Consider the following 8,123-nt stretch of genomic DNA (forward strand, 5'->3'; position numbering starts at 1 on the left):
CGTACCGTGGTCACGTGATAGTATTTAAAACAGGAGAAAGGCTTGGTAGTACGTCATCATCGCGCGCGATTTGAAAATTAAAGTCAACATCATTTTAGCTCCTGTGATATTTTTAAAGAAAAAAATAGCAAAAATAGCTACAAATCAAGGTTGGATTGAAATAGTTATGCTAAATGATTTTAAAAGCGAAATCATAAACTTTTTTTTTAAATATTATTATTATTTACATTACTTTTACGTGAAATAAATCTAATTTTTCGACGTCCATAAAATACAGTGAGTAAAATTCAAGCGATACGTATTTAACCAACACCGTTGTGAAATTTTGTTTTCTAAAATATTTCTCAAAATTTAACAAAAGGAAGTTATTTCTGTTTCGTGATTATTACGTGAAATAAACGTACCTTTGCGATGTAACCGACATTCACACGTATTATAAAAAACATGTACTATATTCGTCATTATGATTTTTTATATTATTCTAATGTCAAACATGTATAAAGGAAGCACTAATATATAGGTGAATGATTTGGCACTGAAATACGTTTTTTTCCCGCCATAAATCACCGAGTTACGTATTCGTTGAAATTTGCCTTAAATTTAACGTAATCATCACGTAACTGGGCTCATACCTGTTTGCTGGGATATGAAATAACGAATTTATTCCTTTTATTTGCACCATACTGTATAAGATAAATAATAATACAAATTAATAATACACATACATACAACAATAATACACATTCAAAAATCAAAGATAAAGATCATTACCGCAACAAATTTAAAATGTACTCTTGTGCGTAGGTAGGTCAAACATTTTTAAGTCTCCCCACCACAGCCTAAGTAGGCAACCCTAGTAAATGTTTAAGAACCGTGGTATGACACAAAAACAAAAAAAATGTTTACCGGATCAAACGCTGCTTTTTATAGCATTTTTTTTTAATTGTGAACGGCCTCACAACTACAACCTGGGCTATTATGTAGGTAGGTATTCTTAATCTAACAACATGATATCACGAATCCATTATTTTTTTATTAAGCCTTTCATTGTTTTTATTTTCTTTAAAATTTAAAAAGGGAAACAATGATGTTTTATTTCCTATTTAATTTTTTTATTTTAACTGTCCGTCATCGCCACCTATCAGTAAATTGCCAAACTCAAGAGATAGGAAAAGCCGACTGTAAGCTTCCGTGGTGAGCGAGAATCAATGCAGCGTAGATTTTAGATTTTTTACCACAGATGGAAGTAGGAGCTTCATTTTATATAAAAAATGAACGGGAGAATATTTACATCATAAAAAATGGCTATATTTTAAATGAGCATAAAAGTAATTATTGAGCCCCAACATTACTTATCGAGTTTTGTACTCTGTCTCCAAAATAATATCGCCGGTCCGGAATAAGACTGACGTACTAACTGCAAATTTTGTCAATTCCTCTTTATTGCGTAATTAACTTCTAAAATACTAAATACAGATGATACCTACAAAAGCGACAGAACTGTAACTAGTGCTGAGCCACCATAGGGTAGTTGCGTCGTTATTGAAATACGCACCATTTTAGACCTTGTTTCAGAGGAAGAATGACGCAACTGTAAATTGGGATTGAAAATGGGGGGATAATGAAATTCGGAACAATAGGGATGAAAATAAGAGCCATCGCTGTAAGAATAAGCGGCATAATAAATATTTAAAAATAGTTTTTTTTGTACTGAAGAATTTTCAGATCAAGAATGATGCAACTGTAGATAGGGTTGAAAATGGGAGGATTAAATTGAGATAATGAAATTTGAACCAATGGGATGACAGTAAAAGTCATCATTGTAAGAATAAACGCCATACCGGTGCTCCTGGATGATCCCTATTTTAAATATTTAGGGCCAGTATTTCCAACCGCACTTAAGCCAAAGCTTACTTTAAGCCTGAGCTTAAGCCTAGATGCCTGTATTTCCACTTCAATTTGAGGCTTAAGCATAGGCTTAAACCAAATAATTTTAAGCTCGCGCGAGAGTTGGTTTAAGCCTTTGCTTAAAATTTGTTTTCTGTTTTTTGAGGTTATTTCTATAGATTAATAATTCTCGAGTTATTTTGAAAACCAACTTTTGCGTAATAACATTATTATTGGATTATTAACGATTATTAAAATAAAATTCTTACTCCATTTGGAAGGTGTAGGCATATGAAAATTATTTATCTCTACAATGCCTGGTATATTTATTTTGCAAAAGTAAACTTATATTTCAATTTGACATTTTAAGGAATATAAATCCAATAAACACAATTACAAAGATGGATCTATTGCTTATGCAGAATACCAATAAAAAATATAACCAGAGAAAATATATGTACACAATACACTAACAACTTGCTAACAACACATTTACCATGTACACAAAAATAAGTGAAGTAAAAATAAGACTGACACAGATGACAAGATAAAATTAAATGTCAACAGTAGTGGTTTTTACCTCAGAACAGTTAGATCTGGCATTTTGACGTATTCAGAGGTACCAAACCAATTAACTTGACTGTTGAGGACGAGTTTAGTTAAGGAAATGATCGAAATACGGCACCCAGATTAAGCTTCTCCTTAACTTATGACAGAGGCTTAGCTAAGCAAAAGCTTAAGTAGCTGATGAAATACCGGATGAAAAACCGTTTTTTTTTATCTGAGAAATTTGGCTTCTTGCAGTTACGTCATTCTTATTCCGAACCGGCAATATTAGGTAAGCAAAAATAATAAACGAGCACCAAAAAACCTCAGCTAGATAGATATTTATGAACACCTGAAATGTTAATGAAGCTGACGTCAATTTAAGCTGCGCCTTAAATTGACGATACATGAACATCGAAAATATTATGTAAATAATCTCCAAAATTAATGACTGATATCCAATAAAAGTCCAATAAAAAATTCACAGTGGTCCAACCGTTGTAATACCTATGTAAGTATAACTTCTTTGTCAAAACTTATAGTTTTTGACTTATTTATGACAAACCTTTTTTAAATCGCTTTTTGAAGTTATACTTCTTTAGGCGCAATTGAGAGTAAAATTTCATAATCTGCTCGCATGCGCACACAGACAGTATGGCGTTTAGTTGCTAAAATCTTTCTAGTTATGTATAAATATATCAGTGCAAGAAAAGGTGTGAAAAGAATACATTATTGTGTTTTTAGTAAATATATTTATTATAATTTTTGTGTCTTTGGATTTTTCTTCCTTAGGAGTAATGTAACCTGTTAGAAGAAGATTTTCTGTTGGAGTGAATGCACAGAGAGTGATAAACTCCAACAGAAGTAGGAAAAAGAAGATCTACTTAATGTAGCCAAAGGAACAACAATGTGGCTTCTGCGTTGAAGAAGCTGAAGTCTAAAATACTACTTTGCAGTAGTACTTGTATGGAAAGATGCCAAGACGAAGAGTATAGAATTGATATAGGACTGAAGATGAAAATTATGAATAGATAGATGTAACTTGAATAGCTAGCTCAATATGCAAGAGAATGGCCACTTGACACTCAAGGAAGGATTCGGCCAATTTGCACGGCTATTTCTGGCTGGACAATAAATTAAAGGAAATGACAATGATGGCTAGAAAAGAAGATATTAAGACACTGTTCACAAAGTAGATAAGGTAAATATAATAATATAATGAAAATAGAATAAATTTTTGGGCGCCAGAAGAAGGATAACTGGGTTAACCCTCTTCCAGGTATTCTACGCTGCTATAGAGTATATTAAATTTGTAGTACAAGTAGGTTAAATGTTATTAAAGATTATTAAGTTATAAAATATATTATCAAGATAAAGGAGTAATAAGAAAAAAAAAATCACAATAAATGTATATTTATTGAATGTAACTACCAGATTTTCACAATCTCCGAGTTAAGACAAGTAACTAGTATGTAACTCTAACATGACAAAAAAAAATACTAGTGAAAGTCATTTACAGAATTACCTTACAAATATAATCTAAGAATAATCTTAATAAGGTTAGAAAATCTGAATAAGGGTACCTCTAATACAGAAAGTACAACTTACACTTGGTTAGCAGTAACTACCCTCACCCAATAACAATGGTACGAATATCATACGTACACTTAATTCAATACTACCTGATAATATGAACAAGATATTTAATATATGTATGTACAACTCAATGAGTTGACGGGTACCAAGTCCCTAAGTGAACCAACGGAGTTCTGGATACCAAAGATCCTTTTACCGACTCGTGGTTCTTAATAATAATGGCAAGTAAAACTAGTACCTTCCTGAGGGGATGGGTACTAGGGATTGATTCGAATTTAATATAAAAATTAATAGTTAAAGTTAAATAATTTGAATAATAGAAATTTTTAATGATATTTGAAGTTAATTTGAAAAATTTAATTTAAAATATACTAAAATAATTAAAGGAGTTTAAATAGTTATATAAAAGGGAAACAAGCCAAAGAATAATAAAAAAAATATAAGAGTACCAACACTATTGTATGGGAAAGTATCTGAGCTCAGAGATTCTCACCATGGAGGTTACGCAGCTTTGGGGAACGCTATCAATTATTATACTGTTCTGTAATACTATAAAAATCTTGAAAAGGGAAAGGTTATGTGCAATAAATTTATAAAGTACCTATATGAATAAACTAAGTATCCTGAAAATCACAAAAAACAGTCTAAATTTTTACTTAGAGCAAACCGAATGTTCATCAACACAAACCCCTTTTCACAATCTTCCAATGTTCCTTGCGGTGCGTTCCTTGCTGTGTATTCCCCAAATTGACCGGGATGCAATGAGCACAAGGGGGTGCTAACTCCCTCTTGCAACTGTCCTGCTGGAGGTACAAGAAAACAGGTGGAAAAAAAACCAGTTGAAGGTACAGGCGAAAAAGATAGATATGGAGATCTTCCAGGCTGGTCTCCTAGTGACCGTCTCTCTAGAAGTGGTCTACCTTGGTGGTCTTAGGTTTTCTTTTTTTTTATGATTTCATAGTGGTGGCTAAAAAAAACACATATGGTATTACTACCAATCCACCAATGTGTCAAAAAGAAGCAAGAGAAACGAGGAGGTGTTTTTATTCCTATGGGAATAAGAAGAAATAGGTCATTAAGTCCAAAAACTTGAATGACTAGACAGCTCGACTCTTTATTAAGTTGTTATCAGATGACCTTGTTCAAATAACACATGTGATTTTCAATTTGGCTACAAGATATAATTACTGTGAAAAAATATTTCATTATAATATATACACAGGTATATAGATATATTATACAAGGATGAAATATAGTATGATTAGGCAATGGATACTTGTTTGATCATGGTTCAAAAGATAGGAGATCTGTAGACTTGAAAGGAATATAAAAAAAATTGAGTTTAAATTAGCTCTATTTTCCAACAGAAAGCACAAATTAGCAAAGAATATTCAATTATCTCTCGATGATTTTGATCCATGAAAATAAACCATAGAAACCATGAACATAGACGACATGAAACTTAATTAGCAAGTTAGTCAAGAAAATTTCAATATGGCGGAAAATAAATTAATAAAATTTTTTATTTACCAGGCCGGAACTCATTTTAAATCTGCATTCAAATTCTTCAACTTCGTATTCACTAATAACTTTATATTCCCTAATGCTGGATGGATTCAATCTTTAATTATAATTTGGATCTTGAAATTGTGGGTAAAATATCAAGCTACCGACCTGCCACTCCGACACACTTCTAGAAAGCCAATCCCTCTCGTTAGCTGGCTGACGATCTCCGTGGGCAATTCAATTCCCCTCTCCCATCGATACGCTGTCAAACGCAAGCAAACCAATGTTGCCACACTTAAAATGTGACGTCACAAGCATTTAAAATTCTGTGATGGTGTTATGTTATATTTTAATAACCATTGAAAGAAAATAATTCTAAAAATAATGAAATAATATCTTCCCATCAATAATGGATTCTATAAAGGGGCGGAACGTCACAGTAAGATCAGTATTATTAAAACATTTTATTGTATATTTATTCACCTTGTCTGTTTGTTACCGTGAATTATTGTCATTAGGTACGTCCGAACCGATACAGACACAGTCCTCGTAGCGTATTTGGTATAGCATTTAGTCGAGGCATTGAAGGATTGAAGTGCCGATTTTTCGAATGTTTTGTATAAATGTACCTATTTACGAATGTTTCTTCTAAAATTTAGGAATATATTAATTTTATAATACATTTAAGTATGTAGTAATTTTCTTTACAATTTTTACTTACCTATTTGTTTTTGTTTATACCTAATAATATCGCCCATGTCTAACAAGTGTCTGCGTAGGCTAGCGGTATGTGTATCTAGTTACGGACGTGTTAGTACTTGGTTCGATTCCTCATAAGGAAACATTTTTTTGTTTATTATTAATGGTTATTGACTTAAGTACGTCCGAACCGATACAGACACAGTCCTCGTAGCGTATTTGGTATAGCATTTAGTCGAGGCATTGAAGGATTGAAGTGTCGATTTTTCGAATGTTTTGTATAAATGTACCTATTTACGAATGTTTCTTCTAAGATTTAGGAATATATTAATTTTATAATACATTTAAGTATGTAGTAATTTTCTTTACAATTTTTACTTACCTATTTGTTTTTGTTTATACCTAATATCGCCCGTGTCTAGCAAGTGTCTGCGTAGGCTTGCGGTATGTGTATCTAGTTACGGACGTGTTAGTACTTGGTTCGATTCCCTATAACCCTTACACTCCCGAAACAATGTAAGTTGACATATAAAGTTGTTCAGTCTATTTTTCAATTTATATGGGAACAAAGAGATATACTAATTTTTTTCAGAATTTTGCTATGTCACTTTGACAGATTTTATTGATACTCACGATTGTGTTTCCCAGGAGTATATGCATGACATGCACAATTGTGTGACTGACACATTTGTGAGTATTGGGAGTGTATGACTACTCCCCCTAGAAAACAAAACAAATAAATTACAACATTTTACAACCTTTATTAGTAATATTAAGTACACATATTGTCATTTATTACAAATGTTAATAACTAGTATATTTTTAACACATTATTTGTTGTGAAAGTTAAAAAAACAATTTTGATTTTTCTCATACAGAGATAAACTTTACATTTGCTACATGAAACGAATTTTAAAACGATTGTTCATAATAGTTCCTGTGCCATGTATTTGTAACTCAGATAATTTGAGCAACAAAGGTATCGTCGAAAAATATCTGTCGAAGAATACAATCGGTAACCGGAAATCAACCGGTAACGTTTCCACTAGCCTAAGGATGACTGACGGTCCGAGTCCCAGTTCTTTATTTCTTAAATTGGTACTTGTTGCTTGATATATTTCAAAATCTAGGACAGTACCATCACATCGACCAAGAAACGGAATCATCTGTTCGTCTATTGAGAATGCAGCTTCAGATTCTCTCTTTAGTTCCCGACATCGGCTTCTGACTAAATCGATCATTGGCTGAACTCTCCACAGACGATTATTTTTTTAAATTGCTTGTTACCGTGCATACATCCACAATATGAAGATTGACTCTCAAGAGGTACAAGCTATCTCTTAGAATTGCATCCGCAATTACAGGAAGTTTAAAGCGACTTCTCCAATATAAATTAATTCGAGGGAATTTTAAACAACCCATCACTGCATGGATCCCAAAAATTTTTTTTATTTCTTCAGGAGTTACTTTGGGTTTAAGTTCCCTTCCGTGTTTTTGTAAATAAAATTGTGCAGTACGTTCTGCACACAGTTGAAAAAATGAGTTTCCTAAATACTTTTCAAAGTAACACCATGGTGTTAAAACTTCAGTGGGATCTGGAAGTATTGTTTCGGGTATATTTTCATTTTTAAATGGATTAGTTCTACCCTAATTTAGCATTGATGATTTTTGTAGATTTTGTACAGTACTGGGAACTGCTGAATCATTTTCGTCCCCACTTTCATCAGATTTATCACTTTCTTCAATCTCATCATCTTGTACAGACAAATTCTCCTCTTCAGACGGTACCCAACCATTATCATCATCTCCGAGTTCAATTTCCAAATCGGAATCAATTTCATCCAGCAGTTCGTAGATTTCATCTGGATGAGCAGCCAGTCTCGCCATGT

General features: G+C 32.6%; 1 long non-coding RNA gene across 1 annotated transcript; it reads right to left on the reverse strand.

Annotated features, from left to right (window-relative positions):
- Positions 1–3,830: 3,830 nt before the first annotated feature.
- Positions 3,831–5,942, reverse strand: LOC126890412 (uncharacterized). The gene is made up of 2 exons (XR_007700310.1): positions 5,560–5,942; positions 3,831–4,996 (listed from the first exon to the last, which is right to left on the reverse strand). It is a non-coding gene; the product is annotated as an uncharacterized LOC126890412 (long non-coding RNA).
- Between the last annotated feature and the right edge of the window lie 2,181 nt (positions 5,943–8,123).

The sequence above is a fragment of the Diabrotica virgifera genome, chromosome 8 (genome assembly GCF_917563875.1).
Source record: "Diabrotica virgifera virgifera chromosome 8, PGI_DIABVI_V3a".
NCBI lineage: Eukaryota > Metazoa > Arthropoda > Insecta > Coleoptera > Chrysomelidae > Diabrotica > Diabrotica virgifera.